Source organism: Hordeum vulgare, chromosome 2H (genome assembly GCF_904849725.1).
Source record: "Hordeum vulgare subsp. vulgare chromosome 2H, MorexV3_pseudomolecules_assembly, whole genome shotgun sequence".
In the NCBI taxonomy this organism is placed as follows: Eukaryota; Viridiplantae; Streptophyta; class Magnoliopsida; order Poales; family Poaceae; genus Hordeum; species Hordeum vulgare.
Window position 1 is genome coordinate 29,152,385 of NC_058519.1, and position 21,615 is coordinate 29,173,999.

The 21,615-nt window shown below is 38.5% G+C and overlaps 1 pseudogene; it reads right to left on the reverse strand.

The window, feature by feature from the left end:
- Positions 1–2,928: 2,928 nt before the first annotated feature.
- LOC123425176 overlaps positions 2,929–21,615 on the reverse strand; it is a 50,303-nt pseudogene continuing 31,616 nt past the window's right edge.

Sequence of the window (21,615 nt, forward strand, 5' to 3'; positions counted from 1 at the left end):
CGTGAAGCCACGTGCCCCCCTCTCGAAGCTCCCAAATGCGGCGTGGCCGAAGAAGGGCAAGGTTTCCGCGAAGAAGAACAAGGCGGCGGACGGCTCCGGCTCCTCCAAGCCGTCGAGGAAGAAACTTGCAGGGCATGCGAGGGCCACAGCGGATACCGAAGCACCGGCGAGCTTACTTGTTGAGCTGGCGGCTGACGCGTACAAGGTGTTTGAGGAAATGCCTGAAAGGTAAAAAAAAATTGCCAACTTTTTGTTGTTGTTATTTTTTGAATGCATACATGTAGATAGCTCATTTGCTTCGTTGTATATCATTTGATGCGGCATATATGTCAACTATGGGTGTTGGCTTCAACAATTCTCATTCGTCTCAAAGCAATGACATGCATTTCAATGACCATGAGTTCGAGGTGGACGAGGATGGTGAGGGCATTGTCGATGCACCAAAAGGAAGAGGAGGCAACTGCATCAACGATGAAGACATATTGCTATGCAATACTTGGTTGCAAGTGTCGAGGGATCCATCTGTTGGAGGTGATCAAAGTAGAGATGCATATTGAAATCGGATGATGGAGCACTTTGATCTACACAACAAGAATGGAGTTGACCGCACGGAACGATCTCTTCGCTCCTGGTGGTAGACCATCAACCGAGATTATCAAAAATGGGCGGCCGCACAAGTGGCGGTTGACAAGTTGAACCCAAGTGGCACTAATGATATAGATAGAGTAAATGTCATTTCATCCATGTTCATCATGCTTGTTATTGGTGTTTGTAGTGCTAATTTGTTTTGTTTTTTGTAGTTCTATATTGCACAAAACTTGCACAAACTGTATTTTAACGCGCCTGTTGGAGCTACGCGCGCGCTGCATTTTAACGCGTCCGCTGGAGCCAGCGCTGACCGTCGCGTCAAAATAGATGAACGACGTGATGTAGACTGATTTTTAACGCGCCGTGGGTTAGGTGGTTGTTTAAGATGCTATAAGGAGTTCGGTTAGGAGAACCTTTTTGAACTGTGGTCAACTAAAATGGGAATGCATATCGATGGGGCCTAGAAAATGTGCTCTCTCTCGAGTGACTGCACATTGTCTACAGCCTACACACCACAAGATATTTTCTAAGAAACGTGAGACGACTGGCCAGGCCGGGCAACCACAAGTCTCAAGTCGACGTTCTTCAGTCTTGAGGTAATAGATACATGATAGAGCAGTGGCTATTTGGTTAAGCTACGTGTAACGCGTATAGGATGACCATTTTTTTTGCACCGTGCTCGACAGGATATATATGGCCATCAAATCGTCCAATTAGTGGTGCGCCTTGCCGTCTCGCATGATAGCGTATTCTAGTGGCTGTCATAGCTCTCGTGTTCGTCCGTATATGTGTTTTACGATGAACACACAGTCGTTACGTTTTGCTAAGTCGAAAACGCAGCTGAACTTGGTGCTCATGAGTGACATAAGTCCTCTGCAAAATGGTCAGGATTTTGTCAGAATAATCCAAATGTACCGTGTTAGCTATTCAGGAGCAAAAAATATTTAGGCTTTAGCACCGATGGATGAGGTATATTTCTTAGCTGTTCTACTATACAAATAAGCAAACCTCCCTTATCTTCTACTCCCTCCGTAAATATAAAAGCGTTTAGATAACTAAAGTTGTGATCTAAACACTTCATAGTTTTAAATAGCCTGCTATAGCCCCGCTATAGCCTCGTTATAGCCTTTTCAGCAGGGTGCCGCTAAATGGTATCATGTACAAATATGCCGTTATAGCCCGCTATAGCTGATTTAGAGGCTCGCCGCTATTTGCCGTAGCCCGCTATTTAAAACATTGAAACACTCTTATATTTGTATACGGAGGGAGTACTCCGTATTTTCTGGACAGGAACTTCTTTTAATGGTTCTCGATGACTAGTATCTTCACCCTCTTTACTAAAAAAAAGGTATATTGAGGCCCCTTGTTAAAAAAAGAAAAATGATATCTCTGCATGCCTCATCTCCATGGATGATATCACCATGAACTTATCTGGATCTTTTCAGTTAACTACTTGCTTGAATCTTTTCAGTCTTGTGTTTTCTGACAGCTTGCAATGGGTTGTTAATTGTTATTAGCTGCACGATCTATCATGGTGATTTTTGTTCAAGTATTCTAATTTAAGATAATGCAAGCCCATATCCTTATGTTCATTGACAGATATCACCTGTGTCAGAGGAAGCGGAAGTAGGGGCGGTATTTTTTTCAAATGTTAATACAATATAAGGCAACCTCCTCTAGATCAGCCATTTCTTCAGAGGTAACTTTATTGTCAGAGTTCTTGCTTGCACAGGTTGTTACTGTGTTCAGCAGAATGTGCATGATCCTGGATTCAGCCATTCAGATGAGGTAAACAGAACCCTCCAATATCTTAAGAGTTGTCGTGGAAAAGAGATATAATGTTGCTGACCGGGGCTACTAACTTAGATGATAGAAGGTCCAAATCTGGTTATTGTTATTTTTTGGTGGTAATCTTGTTAGTTGGAGAAGTAAGAAATAAAGTGTCGTTGGAAGTTTCATGATACAAGATGACTTTAGGTCAATTGCATTAGGATTATGTGAGTTGTTGTGGATGATTTTTTTAGTAACAGAACTACAATAATTTTAGTGGTACACCTCTCTAGTTTTACTGTGAAAAATTAAGCTACCGTCAATATAGTGACTAATCCAGTCAACCATCACAGAACTAAACATATGAGATAGATAGACATTTTATCAAGGAAAAAGTAGACGTTGAATTCGTACAATAGTACTAGAGCTCCTTAGGCTAATTGGGAACATATGGTGACAATGAAATGATCTAGTTGAGGTCATGAGTTGATTACAAGGGGGGGGGGGGGGGGGGTTCGTGTGTGTGAGAGAGAGAGAGGGAAAGAGAGAGAAATCAATTACATACACGCTTCATCTTCCGTCCCGCAAAATTGTTGCTGAAGATACAGTGGCAACACTCGTTGCAGCCTCGGAACATGCTGTGTTCATGTTGTATGAATTACACACTTCGTTTTGCAGAAGGTCCATGTAGGTTATGTAGGCCGGAGATAAATCTGGAGGCGACTAACCATGGTCGAGGTAGTGCATGACCATCCGCATAATAGGCCGCACATCAGGCAATGGGTATGTGCATAGCAAACCTAGATTGAGCACGATGCTTACCTCCTCCCTATTGAATTCCCCTTGGATTCGTGGATCTACCGTGTCGAGGATTGAGCCATTCCGGTGGTGCTCAAGCACCCACTCTACCAACAATAACCGATTATTTTGCTCGTTGGTGAAGATTGGCTTGCGTCCACATGTGACCTCAAGGAGAAACATGCCAAATGCGTACACATCGGTGAAGGGCATTGGCCTCCCTGTGCGCGCAAGCTCTGGCGCCAGATATCCAATGGTGCCAGCCAAATGTGTGGCTGGAGCGGTGGTTTCATGGTCATATATCCTTGCAAGGCCAAAATCACCTAACCGTCCATTCATCTGACTATCCAAGAGCACATTGCTTGGCTTTATGTCTCGATGGATGACGACATGCTCCCAATTCTCATGAAGATAGGACAAGCTTGAGGCCACACCTTTGATGATCCAGTACCTCTGAGGCCAATCCAAAACTAGGCCTTTTATATTGTGTAGGTACTTGTCAAGGCTACCATTTTCCATGTACTCATATATCAGAAGAAGCTCACCCTTACGCCTGCAGTAGCCCAACAATTGTGCAAGATTTCGGTGTCGAAGACGACCAATGCTCACCACCTCAGCAATGAACTCCTTTACCCCCTGCCTTGAATCGTGTGACATTCTCTTCACGGCAACCTTCATGTCGGGCTTGCGAAGCACTCCCTTATAGACACTTCCAAAACCTCCCCTCCCAAGCAAGTTCTTGTCACTGAACCCCTCGGTCGCATGAAACAAGTCCTTGTAAGAGAACCGGTTCGGGCCAAACGGGACCTCCCAGTCTTCATGCACCTCGGAGTACTTGAGACGCCGTCTTACAAAGATGTAGACTCCGATGCCTACCAAAACCAGCGTCACCGATGCTATGGCCAGCACGATCTTCAGTGACATGGACCTGGCTGTCAGCACCGAGATGTCTAGTGCAGGAGCTGGCCCATCAAGCGCAAAGCTCCAGCCAAGGATTAATTGGCGTGTGGAGAAAAAGTCGGACCTCGCCGATGAGAACCCGACGTATGCTGTGCTTTGCACCACATCAGACAGGTTGATATTGGTGCACTAGTAGGAAAAAGGCATTTTGTCCCGGTTCATAAGGGCCTTCTGTCCCGGTTCTGAAACCGGGACAAAAAGGTCGTTACTAATGCCCTTTGTCTTTAGTCCCGGTTCTTACACGAACCGGGACAGGTGGGCCTCCACGTGGCCGCTGCGGCCAGGCCAGGCAGGGGGGCCTTTAGTCCCGGTTGATGACACCAACCGGGACCAAAAGGCATCCACGCGTCAGCACCTGGCTGGAGCTGAGGTTTTTTTAAAGGGGCTGGTTTAGGGGTTAATTAAGGTTGTTATTAGCTAGCTAATAGAGAAAAGTGTCCTCTCTTATATATCTCCGTGCTTGGTCATCCGTCGTGCTTTGTCGAACATATTTACAAAATGTAGACACGAGTTACATGGACATATATGCATCTTTTTTACACTATATCATTTCATATCATTTTCGTCGAATGACAATAGTATTCTAATCGATCATCTAACAACTCATCGTCAACTTAATCATATACCAAATTATCATATGATACACATAAAATAAAACAGAGAAACATCATAATATATATATAGTCATCATAGGCATCATGCATCCTAATTAATCGATCATGTCAAGTAATAATATAAACTAGAATAACTTGTCACTCATAAGACCTAGTCCTCGCTCTTAGATATAATGTCATCAAACAGAATAACACCTATGGCTCCATGATGAATCACAGAGATCCAACGGTCTCCAGCCTGTGGCTTGCGAACCTTCTTTATTTCTCTCCATGCTTCAATTTGGAGTCTTTTTTATCTTGATTTGAAGTTAATCAAGTATGTAGCATAGAACTCAGCCCTCAGGGGGCTTCTAATTCTCATTTGACCTTCTGCGTCCATTAACGGAGGCACTACATTATGTGGCAGTTGATGTTGAAGAACATAATAATAACCTAGTTAGCAATGTAATCAACACCATTTATGCAAGGGAACCGCTAGGGATCAGACTACTGATCCCTGCTTCCCATCAGACTAATCATGAGCCATAGGATTAGAACTATAGGATCCGTCAGATGGCCCTCTGGAGTGTGGGTTTGCATTAAATTACATCCGTAAATCAGGTACTACTAGTTATGCACGCCACTAATTGCGTGGGATTAACTGCAAGGATTAGTAGGAAGCAAAAGAATTTGGTTTCAGGAAACTACTTGCAGATTTGTGGGAAGCAAATATTTTAACTAATTATTAAATTCAATTTTCCTTCCTATATATGCAATTAATATATACTTCCACAAACGGTTGCAATGTCATGTAAAATAGTTTGCTTCCTTTAGAATAAAATTGGTGTTTCCATTCATCGAATTTTTTTCTTCTGTGGTGAATGGTTTTTTTGCTTCAATGTAATAAAAAATTAGGTTCTACATAACTGTTGTTTTGTTTCAAAAGCATTGCTATCTTGCTTGCATCGACTAGAGAATAGCTTCCATCGACTGGAGAACTGCTTCCAGCCAACCCAATATAAATTTGCTACTATCAAAGAGAAAATCAATATTACTTTCAGAACCATAGCATATTGTTTCCATCCACTTTAGAATTGCTTTTAACCAAACACCCCCCAATGAGAAAAATATTTCCAATGTTACTATTACAAATGCTTCAAAAGTTTGACAAGAGAATAAAAACTGCTATCAGATGGAGTATGATTTGATGGACATAGTAAGTCTATTTGCTTCCATGTGTCAAACATCCGCTTTAAAGCAAAATGGCAATTGCTTTCTAGTTGTGTCTATACACCTTGGATGAGGAGACCATAAGATTGACTTCGGCACAGCTTCTTGAGGCGTCGAGCAGCATAGGTTGTGTGCATGTTGTCGTCGGAATCAAGGGATCATGTACTGCATCACATAAGTACGCATATGCCTGCTTTATCATGCAGCCTTCATGGTTCTCGCATCTGGGGGCTCAGGAAAGGGCCAACTTCCAGAGTATAATACTGCACCCTCAATCAACGACGTAGGTTTTGCAGCTGTCTTTGAGGCATAAAACTGCATCACTGAATCGAATTGCCGCAAAATAACTCTTCAAGAACTCATGGGTTCCCTCCACTTCATGATGCATATTGAAAAGGAATAACTTTAGATCTACATTAGCAAATATAACCATATGCTGCTTGCAATAGAAACTGGAAGAATGAAAAATAAGGAAGAAAGTATATGGGATTATGGGTCGCATCCTTCGTCAACAAAAAAATCTGACTCAGAAACTTGATTCTATTCCTTCAAATTAAGATCAACAATGTACTACATGGGAATTTTAGGAAGCATGGACTTTTTCGCTATCAAGTACAAACAATATGAAGCATGGAAATGAAGCAAATTTATGTAGTGTAGAAGCACAACTTTAAAAGGATGAACCAAATGAAACAAAGACAAGGTGAGGCATCAGAACAATAATACTTATGAATAAAATGTATGCACTGCCGAAGCACAATTATACGTATGAAGCATGCACATTTGGTAGCATCGTATTAACGCAAGTCTTAACAACTGTTGCATAAAAATTGGAAGCATAGAAAATGATGCTATCTCAAATGAATGATCTCAATCGGAAGCATACAAATTTGGAGATGTAAACTAGAACTAAATTAGTTAGCAAAGTCAGTGGATGATTCTGTAAATTTATACATACCAAATTGAGATGAAAATAAATGGATTAACTAGGGGAGATGAGAAGAGGTGCGGGCCGATTTCATACAGATTGGCGATGCTTGTATCATAGTTGTGAAGAAGGGACGTCGTTGCTGCTTCACTTTTGAGAGTCTCAGCAGATAAATAGGTTCACGACAGCGCATCAGGGAGATGGGATGGAGAAGCAAAATCACACACAGATCAGCGAACTTCTCACCAAGAAGACCACCATGACCGCTTCAAGGGAGTTTGTAGGCATCGGGGTAAACCACACTGGGCTAGATGGTGCTACGGCAACATGCAGATGGAGAGCTACTTCCATACCTGCTGAGTGTTGACTCGTCCATGAGAGCATGTTGCTCGCCTACTGAAAGAAGAAGCCTGGACTCGTCGGCGACGCGGTGACAAACGGAGAGAATTGGATCGGAGTTGAGACGGACGCGATGGGAGTGGAGGAAGGAATTGGGGGCAACAGGTACGGAGGAACGGGACGCGGGATTTGTGGAGATCGTGAGTTTTTTGCGGTGTGATTCGATTTATTGGAACAATAAATGCTGGAATTATGGACCGTGAGATGGAAAAGGAATCAACGACAACAAAAGGGTCTGACGATTGAGAGACTCCAGACGTCTGAGCTAAAGCATTTCCCTTTATGCAATAGTGGAGCGTACTTAATTAGGAAACTCTTACCAAGACATTTTAGCGAATGTCATCTGGACTCAACCTATGCACTAGTGGCATGTAAAATGAATAATTTTGGCCAATTCCAAAATGATACGGGAAGGTATCCCTAGAAGCCAAAACACCAGCAACAAGAAAGTGGAGAAGATGGTCCTTCTCCTTCCAAGTTAGATGTGATCGATACGTGTAGTGTGTCGTGTCAATTAATTTTCGTAATTCAGTCGAAGCAACGAAATAAGCTGTAAATTATAATTTAACAAATTTAGTATATAGATGAACACCAACTATTTCTCAATATAAATGCAAATTACTTCACATGGAGGTAAAACAGGAAGCATATCATCGACAACCACCCAAATTTTGTAATAATTTAATGTTTCAAAAATACTTAGAAATTTTATAATTGTCCACACGATGTGGGCATTATATAAACCATTCAAAACGACCACATGTGCTACGATCATTCAAAGGACAATTTGGGTTGTTGTTGTTGTTTGTACAACATGTAACATGATATAATTATAACTATGGCCCAATAACTAGGAACCTGCAACGTGTGGCCAAAGTTTTAATAGACGATGAACACCACATGACATATAAATTGCGAGAGGAAAACAGGTTGACTACACCAACTATTTATAAATGTAAATGCAAATTACTTGACAAATATGGTTGAGAAACTCACATGAAGGTAAAACAGGAACCATATCATCGACAACCACCCAATGGTCGATGTTGTCTGGCATATTATCTTCAGGACGAAGATCGAAGGTGATTTTCATTCCCTTCTGAAATCCATAAGCCTTGCAAAGATCTTCCCACTTTGGGCACCCAAATTCTGTTTGAAAAACTGAATTAAATACTTGGATAACAAATGTGTGACCATGTATAGTCCTCAGCTTAGCGCTCCTCGTCTCAATTCTCTCGTGGCCTTCGAAACCGAGCCTCTCCAACACATATCTTCTTGCATGGCAACGGAGGTACATATCGCCGTTCTCGTCAAGCTTCATGCTGAATAACCTATCGTCTCGCAGGTGAGGCATGTCGCACATACCCCGAGAGTCGCCGCAGTATTCACACTCGCAATATCCATCGTCAGAAATTTCCTGTTTTAATGTGGTAAATGTGTGTAAACAACAATATAATCGTGACACACTATATATATCGAAAGAATTGAACATCTATATATAATAACTCTTCATGCTCGCATCATGGATCATCGTGTATAACAACAAGTCCTACTAATTAATCATCATCATACATAGTTAAATAAAGTGTGTCACGATTATATATAATAACAAGTTGACGTCGATGCGGGAACTACTTCTATATATAGTTAAATAAAGTAGTTTTATTAATTAAATCAACTAGTTCAACTACTAAGCACTTACTATAAATAAATAAAGTAGTACTTACTAAAAACAAACTACTTCTATATATAGTAAAATAAAGTAGTTTATTAAATCAACTAGCTAGTTCAACTATATATGAAGCACTTACTATAAATAAAATAAAGTAGTACTTACTAAAAATAAACTAGTTTAACTATAGTTCTATTATTTTTCTAACTAATTATATTAAACACTTTCTCTTCTTATTTTTTCCTTTTTCCTCTATTCTAAATATGAATATATTCATAAATGACTTTGATCATGCATAATTTTCCTATACATACATAATATGAACATATACATAAATTGACAAAGAAAATACTATGAACAAAAAAATCATTAAAATTCTATGAACAAAATTACAACAGAAAAAAATCATAAAAATTCTATGAACAGAAAAAAATCATAAAAATTTGACATATTCGATCTTTGCATATATATCAGCGAAAAAAATAGTGTGCTACAAAATATAGCGAGACCCTTCTCCAAATGCTACACAAGTTATAGCGCGCTAATAACGTGCTATATTTCAAAATAGCGTTTGCAAAAAAATAAAAAATATATCCATAAATAAAGTATTTAAGTACTTTTTTGCGGGATAAGTATTGAAGTACCTTGAGACACAATAATAGAGAAACATAATCTAGCCATAATCATAAATTTTAAACTAAATCTCAAATCTTTGCTCACGGCGACGGTGTCGGGGACGGCAACGGCGAGGTGCCGTGCGGGACGGCGTATGGGCGGGGTGGCGCGGGACGGCGCGGGGCGGCGCGGGACGGCGTGGGGCGACGACGACGACGTCGACGGCGAGACGGGTAGCCTGGCGACGTCGGGATCGAATGGAGAGAGGGGGAGTGATCAAAATTTCTAAACTGACGCTTATATAGCCCCACCTTTAGTCCCGGTTGGTGGCACCAACCGGGACCAATGGTTTCTTTTCAGCAGCCCAAAGGGCGGGAAGCAGAGGCATTGGTACCGGTTGGTGGTACAAACCGGTACCAATGCCTCCCTTTAGTCCCGGTTGGTGCCACCAACCGGGACCAAAGGCCTTGCGCGGTGCGGTGCTATGTTTAGTCTCACCTCGCTAGCCGAGAGGGGCTCGGAGTGGTTTATAAGCCCTGTCGAACCAACCACTTCGAGCTCCTCTCTACTGCAGGCTTACGGGCCTAAATTCACTCTCTGTGCTTGTGGGCCTATTGGGCCTACTGCGGGCCTGCATCCTCGCCCTAGTAATGGGTTTCTAGTCGTATGCAGGCCGTGGTGGCCATCTAGGTGGCACTTTTTTTAATTTTTTTTTCCTGTTTTTTGCTTTCTTTTTTGTTTCTGATTACTTATTTATTTTCTTTTACGATAATTCTTTTTTGCTTTTAAAGTTTTGAACAAAATTCTAATTACTTATTTATTTTCTTTTATGATAATTCTTTTTGCTATTAAAGTTTGTAACAAAATTCTATATAATTTTAGTTTCAATAATACTAGAGGCAAAAACTGGATTCACTTCGTGTACAAAACGGACAATCTCTCTGGAAGTATCAGGGTTTCATACGGAAACTCGTGTGTTACAAAGGGATTTCATTTTTTTGAACTTATTTGAACTTCATAGTTTTTCTGTGTTCAAAATGCACCATTCAAAGCCACATCATCAATTTACAACCCTTTCTGACTTCATTTGTTATTTTTCATGCATTTACTGATTATTTTGAGCTATAAGACCATGAAATTGAAAAGCATTTGAAATGAACTCCGAAAAGGTTCCAAGTTGGCATGGTATCATCATTTCGCCCACATCGCATGTGAGAGAAAGTTGAGAGGGTTACGGCAAAAACTGGATGCACTTCGTGTAAAAAACGGACAATCTCTTTGAAAGTATCACGGTTTCATACGGAAACTCGTGTGTTACAAAGGGATTTCATTTTTTGAACTTATTTGAACTCCATAGTTTTTCTGTGTTTAAATGCACCATTCAAAGCCACATCATCAATTTACAACCCATTCTAACTTCATTTGTTATTTTTCATGCATTTATTGATTATTTTGAGCTATAAGACCATGAAATTGAAAAGCATTTGAAATGAACTCTGAAAAGGTTGGCATGGTATCATCATTTCACCCACATAGCATGTGCGAGAAAGTTGAGAGGGTTACGGCAAAAACTGGATGCAATTCGTGTACAAAACGGACAATCTCTTTGGAAGTATCAGGGTTTCATACGGAAAATCATCTGTTACAAAGGGATTTCATTTTTTTGAACTTATTTGAACTCCATAGTTTTTCTGTGTTCAAAATACACCATTCAAAGCCACATCATCAATTTACAACCCTTTCTAATTCATTTGTTATTTTTCATGCATTTACTGATTATTTTGAGCTATAGACCATGAAATTGAAAAGCATTTGAAATGAACTTTCAAAAGGTTCCAAGTTGGCGTGGTATCATCATTTCACCCACATAGCATGTGAGAGAAAGTTGAGAGGGGTACGGCAAAAACTGGATGCACTTCGTGTACAAAACGGACAATCTCTTTGGAAGTATCAGGGTTTCATACGGAAACTCGTCTGTTACAAAGGGATTTAATTTTTTGAACTTATTTGAACTCCATCGTTTTTCTGTGTTCAAAATGCACCATTCAAAGCCACATCATCAATTTACAACCCTTTCTGACTTCATTTGTTATTTTTCATGCATTCACTAATTATTTTGAGCTATAAGACCATGAAATTGAAAAGCATTTGAAATGAACTCTGAAAAGCTTCCAATTTGGCATGGTATCATCATTTCACCCACATAGCATGTTCGAGAAAGTTGAGAGGCTTACGGCAAAAACTGGATGCACTTTGTGTACAAAACGGACATTCTCTTTGGAAGTATCAGGGTTTCATACGGAAACTCGTCTGTTACAAAGGGATTTCATTTTTTTGAACTTATTTGAACTTCATAGTTTTTTTGTGTTCAAAATGCACCATTCAAAGCCACATCATCAATTTACAACCCATTATGACTTCATTTATTATTTTTCAAGCATTTATTGATTATTTTGAGCTATAAGACCATGAAATTGAAAAGCATTTGAAATGAACTCTGAAAAGGTTCCAAGTTGGCATGGTATCATCATTTCACCCACATAGCATGTGTGAGAAAGTTGAGAGGATTACGGCAAAAACTGGATGCACTTCGTGTACAAAACGGACAATCTCTTTGGAAGTATCAGGGTTTCAGACGAAAACTCGTCTCTTACAAAGGGATTTCATTTTTTTGAACTTATTTGAACTCCATAGTTTTTCTATGTTCAAAATGCACCATACAAAGCCACATCATCAATTTACAACCCTTTGTGACTTCATTTGTTATTTTCAATGCATTTACTGATTATTTTGAGCTATAAGACCGTGAAATTGAAAATCATTTGAAATGAACTCTGAAAAGGTTCCAAGTTGGCATGGTATCATCATTTCACCCACATAGCATGTGCGAAAAGTTGAGAGGGTTACGGCAAAAACTGGATGCACTTCGTGTACAAAACGGACAATCTCTTTGGAAATATCACGGTTTCATACGGAAACGCGTCTCTTACAAAGGGATTTCACTTTTTTTGAACTTATTTGAACTCCATAGTTTTTCTGTGTTCAAAATGCACCATTCAAAGCCACATCATCAATTTACAACCCATTCTTACTTCATTTGTTATTTTTCATGCATTTACTGGTTATTTTGAGCTATAAGACCATGAAATTGAAAAGCATTTGAAATGAACTGTGAAAAGGTTCCAATTTGGCATGGTATCATCATTTCACCCACATAGCATGTGCGAGAAAGTTGAGAGGGTTACGACAAAAACTGGATGCACTTCGTGTACAAAACGGACAATCTCTTCGGAAGTATCAGGGTTTCATACGGAAACTCGTCTGTTACAAAGGGATTTCATTTTTTTGAACTTATTTGAACTCCATAGTTTTTCTGTGTTTAAAATGCACCATTCAAAGGCACATCATCAATTTACAACCCTTTCCAACTTCATTTTTTATTTTTCATGCATTTACTGATTATTTTGAGCTATAAGACCACGAAATTGAAAAGCATTTGAAATGAACTCTGAAAAGGTTCCAAGTTGGCATTGTATCATCATTTCACCCACATAGCATGTGCGAGAAAGTGAGAGGGTTACGGCAAAAACTGGATGCACTTCGTGTACAAAACGGACAATCTCTTTGGAAGTATGAGGGTTTCATACGGAAACTCGTCTGTTACAAAGGGATTTCATTTTTTGAACTTATTTGAACTCCATAGTTTTTCTGTGTTCAAAATGCACCATTCAAAGCCACATCATCAATTTACAACCCATTCTGACTTCATTTGTTATTTTTCATGCATTTACTGATTATTTTGAGCTATAGGACCATGAAATTGAAAAGCATTTGAAATGAACTCTGAAAAGGTTCCGAGTTGGCATGGTATCTTCATTTCACCCACATAGCATGTGCCAGAAAGTTGAGAGGGTTACGGCAAAAACTGGATGCACTTCGTGTACAAAACGGACAATCTCTTTGGAAGTATCAGGGTTTCATACGGAAACTCGTCTGTTACAAAGGGATTTCATTTTTTTGAACTTATTTGAACTCCATAGTTTTTCTGTGTTCAAAATGCACCATTCAAAGCCACATCATCAATTTACAACCCTTTCTGACTTCATTTGTTATTTTTCATGCATTTATTGATTATTTTGAGCTATAAGACCATGAAATTGAAAAGCAGTTGAAATGAACTATGAAAAGGTTCCAAGTTGGCATGGTATCATCATTTCACCCACATATCATGTGCGAGAAAGTTGAGAGGGTTACGGCAAAAACTGGATGCACTTCGTGTACAAAACGGACAATCTCTTTGGAAGTATCAGGGTTTCAGACGAAAACTCGTCTGTTACAAAGGGATTTCATTTTTTTGAACTTATTTGAACTCCATAGTTTTTCTATGTTCAAAATGCACCATACGAAGCCACATCATCAATTTACAACCCTTTGTGACTTCATTTGTTATTTTCAATGCATTTACTGATTATTTTGAGCTATAAGACCATGAAATTGAAAATCATTTGAAATGAACTCTGAAAAGGTTCCAAGTTGGCATGGTATCATCATTTCACCCACATAGCATGTGCGAAAAGTTGAGAGGGTTACGGCAAAAACTGGATGCACTTCGTGTACAAAACGGACAATCTCTTTGGAAGTATCACGGTTTCATACGGAAACTCGTCTGTTACAAAGGGATTTCACTTTTTCTGAACTTATTTGAACTCCATAGTTTTTCTGTGTTCAAAATGCACCATTCAAAGCCACATCATCAATTTACAACCCTTTCTGACTTCATTTGTTATTTTTCATGCATTTACTGATTATTTTGAGCTATAAGACCATGAAATTGAAAAGCAGTTGAAATGAACTATGAAAAGGTTCCAAGTTGGCATGGTATCATCATTTCACCCACATAGCATGTGCGAGAAAGTTGAGAGGGTTACGGCAAAAACTGGATGCACTTCGTGTACAAAACGGACAATCTCTTTGGAAGTATCGGGGTTTCAGACGAAAACTCGTCTGTAACAAAGGGATTTCATTTTTTTCAACTTATTTGAACTCCATAGTTTTTCTATGTTCAAAATGCACCATACAAAGCCACATCATCAATTTACAACCCTTTGTGACTTCATTTGTTATTTTCAATGCATTTACTGATTATTTTGAGCTATAAGACCATGAAATTGAAAATCATTTGAAATGAACTCTGAAAAGGTTCCAAGTTGGCATGGTATCATCATTTCACCCACATAGCATGTGCGAAAAGTTGAGAGGGTTACGGCAAAAACTGGATGCACTTCGTGTACAAAACGGACAATCTCTTTGGAAGTATCACGGTTTCATACGGAAACTCGTCTGTTACAAAGGGATTTCACTTTTTTGAACTTATTTGAACTCCATAGTTTTTCTGTGTTCAAAATGCACCATTCAAAGCCACATCATCAATTTACAACCCATTCTTACTTCATTTGTTATTTTTCATGCATTTACTAGTTATTTTGAGCTATAAGACCATGACATTGAAAAGCATTTGAAATGAACTCTGAAAAGGTTCCAATTTGGCATGGTATCATCATTTCACCCACATAGCATGTGCGAGAAAGTTGAGAGGGTTACGACAAAAACTGGATGCACTTCGTGTACAAAACGGACAATCTCTTCGGAAGTATCAGGGTTTCATACGGAAACTCGTCTGTTACAAAGGGATTTCATTTTTTTGAACTTATTTGAACTCCATAGTTTTTCTGTGTTTAAAATGCACCATTCAAAGGCACATCATCAATTTACAACCCTTTCCAACTTCATTTTTTATTTTTCATGCATTTACTGATTATTTTGAGCTATAAGACCACGAAATTGAAAAGCATTTGAAATGAACTCTGAAAAGGTTCCAAGTTGGCATTGTATCATCATTTCACCCACATAGCATGTGCGAGAAAGTGAGAGGGTTACGGCAAAAACTGGATGCACTTCGTGTACAAAACGGACAATCTCGTTGGAAGTATGAGGGTTTCATACGGAAACTCGTCTGTTACAAAGGGATTTCATTTTTTGAACTTATTTGAACTCCATAGTTTTTCTGTGTTCAAAATGCACCATTCAAAGCCACATCATCAATTTACAACCCATTCTGACTTCATTTGTTATTTTTCATGCATTTACTGATTATTTTGAGCTATAGGACCATGAAATTGAAAAGCATTTGAAATGAACTCTGAAAAGGTTCCGAGTTGGCATGGTATCTTCATTTCACCCACATAGCATGTGCCAGAAAGTTGAGAGGGTTACGGCAAAAACTGGATGCACTTCGTGTACAAAACGGACAATCTCTTTGGAAGTATCAGGGTTTCATACGGAAACTCGTCTGTTACAAAGGGATTTCATTTTTTTGAACTTATTTGAACTCCATAGTTTTTCTGTGTTCAAAATGCACCATTCAAAGCCACATCATCAATTTACAACCCTTTCTGACTTCATTTGTTATTTTTCATTAATTTACTGATTATTTTGAGCTATAAGACCATGAAATTGAAAAGCAGTTGAAATGAACTATGAAAAGGTTCCAAGTTGGCATGGTATCATCATTTCACCCACATATCATGTGCGAGAAAGTTGAGAGGGTTACGGCAAAAACTGGATGCACTTCGTGTACAAAACGGACAATCTCTTTGGAAGTATCAGGGTTTCAGACGAAAACTCGTCTGTTACAAAGGGATTTCATTTTTTTGAACTTATTTGAACTCCATAGTTTTTCTATGTTCAAAATGCACCATACGAAGCCACATCATCAATTTACAACCCTTTGTGACTTCATTTGTTATTTTCAATGCATTTACTGATTATTTTGAGCTATAAGACCATGAAATTGAAAATCATTTGAAATGAACTCTGAAAAGGTTCCAAGTTGGCATGGTATCATCATTTCACCCACATAGCATGTGCGAAAAGTTGAGAGGGTTACGGCAAAAACTGGATGCACTTCGTGTACAAAACGGACAATCTCTTTGGAAGTATCACGGTTTCATACGGAAACTCGTCTGTTACAAAGGGATTTCACTTTTTCTGAACTTATTTGAACTCCATAGTTTTTCTGTGTTCAAAATGCACCATTCAAAGCCACATCATCAATTTACAACCCTTTCTGACTTCATTTGTTATTTTTCATGCATTTACTGATTATTTTGAGCTATAAGACCATGAAATTGAAAAGCAGTTGAAATGAACTATGAAAAGGTTCCAAGTTGGCATGGTATCATCATTTCACCCACATAGCATGTGCGAGAAAGTTGAGAGGGTTACGGCAAAAACTGGATGCACTTCGTGTACAAAACGGACAATCTCTTTGGAAGTATCGGGGTTTCAGACGAAAACTCGTCTGTAACAAAGGGATTTCATTTTTTTCAACTTATTTGAACTCCATAGTTTTTCTATGTTCAAAATGCACCATACAAAGCCACATCATCAATTTACAACCCTTTGTGACTTCATTTGTTATTTTCAATGCATTTACTGATTATTTTGAGCTATAAGACCATGAAATTGAAAATCATTTGAAATGAACTCTGAAAAGGTTCCAAGTTGGCATGGTATCATCATTTCACCCACATAGCATGTGCGAAAAGTTGAGAGGGTTACGGCAAAAACTGGATGCACTTCGTGTACAAAACGGACAATCTCTTTGGAAGTATCACGGTTTCATACGGAAACTCGTCTGTTACAAAGGGATTTCACTTTTTTGAACTTATTTGAACTCCATAGTTTTTCTGTGTTCAAAATGCACCATTCAAAGCCACATCATCAATTTACAACCCATTCTTACTTCATTTGTTATTTTTCATGCATTTACTAGTTATTTTGAGCTATAAGACCATGAAATTGAAAAGCATTTGAAATGAACTCTGAAAAGGTTCCAATTTGGCATGGTATCATCATTTCACCCACATAGCATGTGCGAGAAAGTTGAGAGGGTTACGACAAAAACTGGATGCACTTCGTGTACAAAACGGACAATCTCTTCGGAAGTATCAGGGTTTCATACGGAAACTCGTCTGTTACAAAGGGATTTCATTTTTTTGAACTTATTTGAACTCCATAGTTTTTCTGTGTTTAAAATGCACCATTCAAAGGCACATCATCAATTTACAACCCTTTCCAACTTCATTTTTTATTTTTCATGCATTTACTGATTATTTTGAGCTATAAGACCTCGAAATTGAAAAGCATTTGAAATGAACTCTGAAAAGGTTCCAAGTTGGCATTGTATCATCATTTCACCCACATAGCATGTGCGAGAAAGTGAGAGGGTTACGGCAAAAACTGGATGCACTTCGTGTACAAAACGGACAATCTCGTTGGAAGTATGAGGGTTTCATACGGAAACTCGTCTGTTACAAAGGGATTTCATTTTTTGAACTTATTTGAACTCCATAGTTTTTCTGTGTTCAAAATGCACCATTCAAAGCCACATCATCAATTTACAACCCATTCTGACTTCATTTGTTATTTTTCATGCATTTACTGATTATTTTGAGCTATAAGACCATGAAATTGAAAAGCATTTGAAATGAACTCTGAAAAGGTTCCGAGTTGGCATGGTATCTTCATTTCACCCACATAGCATGTGCCAGAAAGTTGAGAGGGTTACGGCAAAAACTGGATGCACTTCGTGTACAAAACGGACAATCTCTTTGGAAGTATCAGGGTTTCATACGGAAACTCGTCTGTTACAAAGGGATTTCATTTTTTTGAATTTATTTGAACTCCATAGTTTTTCTGTGTTCAAAATGCACCATTCAAAGCCACATCATCAATTTACAACCCTTTCTGACTTCATTTGTTATTTTTCATGCATTTACTGATTATTTTGAGCTATAAGACCATGAAATTGAAAAGCAGTTGAAATGAACTATGAAAAGGTCCCAAGTTGGCATGGTATCATCATTTCACCCACATATCATGTGCGAGAAAGTTGAGAGGGTTACGGCAAAAACTGGATGCACTTCGTGTACAAAACGGACAATCTCTTTGGAAGTATGAGGGTTTCAGACGAAAACTCGTCTGTTACAAAGGGATTTCATTTTTTTGAACTTATTTGAACTCCATAGTTTTTCTATGTTCAAAATGCACCATACGAAGCCACATCATCAATTTACAACCCTTTGTGACTTCATTTGTTATTTTCAATGCATTTACTGATTATTTTGAGCTATAAGACCATGAAATTGAAAATCATTTGAAATGAACTCTGAAAAGGTTCCAAGTTGGCATGGTATCATCATTTCACCCACATAGCATGTGCGAAAAGTTGAGAGGGTTACGGCAAAAACTGGATGCACTTCGTGTACAAAACGGACAATCTCTTTGGAAGTATCACGGTTTCATACGGAAACTCGTCTGTTACAAAGGGATTTCACTTTTTTTGAACTTATTTGAACTCCATAGTTTTTCTGTGTTCAAAATGCACCATTCAAAGCCACATCATCAATTTACAACCCTTTCTGACTTCATTTGTTATTTTTCATGCATTTACTGATTATTTTGAGCTATAAGACCATGAAATTGAAAAGCAGTTGAAATGAACTATGAAAAGGTTCCAAGTTGGCATGGTATCATCATTTCACCCACATAGCATGTGCGAGAAAGTTGAGAGGGTTACGGCAAAAACTGGATGCACTTCGTGTACAAAACGGACAATCTCTTTGGAAGTATCGGGGTTTCAGACGAAAACTCATCTGTTACAAAGGGATTTCATTTTTTTGAACTTATTTGAACTCCATAGTTTTTCTATGTTCAAAATGCACCATTCAAAGCCACATCATCAATTTACAACCCTTTGTGACTTCATTTGTTATTTTCAATGCATTTACTGATTATTTTGAGCTATAAGACCATGAAATTGAAAATCATTTGAAATGAACTCTGAAAAGGTTCCAAGTTGGCATGGTATCATCATTTCACCCACATAGCATGTGCGAAAAGTTGAGAGGGTTACGGCAAAAACTGGATGCACTTCGTGTACAAAACGGACAATCTCTTTGAAAGTATCACGGTTTCATACGGAAACTCGTCTGTTACAAAGGGATTTCACTTTTTTGAACTTATTTGAACTCCATAGTTTTTCTGTGTTCAAAATGCACCATTCAAAGCCACATCATCAATTTACAACCCATTCTTACTTCATTTGTTATTTTTCATGCATTTACTGGTTATTTTGAGCTATAAGACCATGAAATTGAAAAGCATTTGAAATGAACTCTGAAAAGGTTCCAATTTGGCATGGTATCATCATTTCACCCACATAGCATGTGCGAGAAAGTTGAGAGGGTTACGACAAAAACTGGATGTACTTCGTGTACAAAACGGACAATCTCTTCGGAAGTATCAGGGTTTCATACGGAAACTCGTCTGTTACAAAGGGATTTCATTTTTTTGAACTTATTTGAACTCCATAGTTTTTCTGTGTTTAAAATGCACCATTCAAAGGCACATCATCAATTTACAACGCTTTCCAACTTCATTTTTTACTTTTCATGCATTTACTGATTATTTTGAGCTATAAGACCACGAAATTGAAAACATTTGAAATGAACTCTGAAAAGGTTCCAAGTTGGCATTGTATCATCATTTCACCCACATAGCATGTGCGAGAAAGTGAGAGGGTTACGGCAAAAACTGGATGCACTTCGTGTACAAAACGGACAATCTCTTTGGAAGTATGAGGGTTTCATACGGAAACTCGTCTGTTACAAAGGGATTTCATTTTTTGAACTTATTTGAACTCCATAGTTTTTCTGTGTTCAAAATGCACCATTCAAAGCCACATCATCAATTTACAACCCATTCTGACTTCATTTGTTATTTTTCATGCATTTACTGATTATTTTGAGCTATAAGACCATGAAATTGAAAAGCATTTGAAATGAACTCTGAAAAGGTTCCGAGTTGGCATGGTATCTTCATTTCACCCACATAGCATGTGCCAGAAAGTTGAGAGGGTTACGGCAAAAACTGGATGCACTTCGTGTACAAAACGGACAATCTCTTTGGAAGTATCAGGGTTTCATACGGAAACTCGTCTGTTACAAAGGGATTTCATTTTTTTGAACTTATTTGAACTCCATAGTTTTTCTGTGTTCAAAATGCACCATTCAAAGCCACATCATCAATTTATAACCCTTTCTGACTTCATTTGTTATTTTTCATGCATTTACTGATTATTTTGAGCTATAAGACCATGAAATTGAAAAGCAGTTGAAATGAACTATGAAAAGGTCCCAAGTTGGCATGGTATCATCATTTCACCCACATATCATGTGCGAGAAAGTTGAGAGGGTTACGGCAAAAACTGGATGCACTTCGTGTACAAAACGGACAATCTCTTTGGAAGTATGAGGGTTTGAGACGAAAACTCGTCTGTTACAAAGGGATTTCATTTTTTTGAACTTATTTGAACTCCATAGTTTTTCTATGTTCAAAATGCACCATACGAAGCCACATCATCAATTTACAACCCTTTGTGACTTCATTTGTTATTTTCAATGCATTTACTGATTATTTTGAGCTATAAGACCATGTAATTGAAAATCATTTGAAATGAACTCTGAAAAGGTTCCAAGTTGGCATGGTATCATCATTTCACCCACATAGCATGTGCGAAAAGTTGAGAGGGTTACGGCAAAAACTGGATGCACTTCGTGTACAAAACGGACAATCTCTTTGGAAGTATCACGGTTTCATACGGAAACTCGTCTGTTACAAAGGGATTTCACTTTTTTTGAACTTATTTGAACTCCATAGTTTTTCTGTGTTCAAAATGCACCATTCAAAGCCACATCATCAATTTACAACCCTTTCTGACTTCATTTGTTATTTTTCATGCATTTACTGATTATTTTGAGCTATAAGACCATGAAATTGAAAAGCAGTTGAAATGAACTATGAAAAGGTTCCAAGTTGGCATGGTATCATCATTTCACCCACATAGCATGTGCGAGAAAGTTGAGAGTGTTACGGCAAAAACTGGATGCACTTCGTGTACAAAACGGACAATCTCTTTGGAAGTATCGGGGTTTCAGACG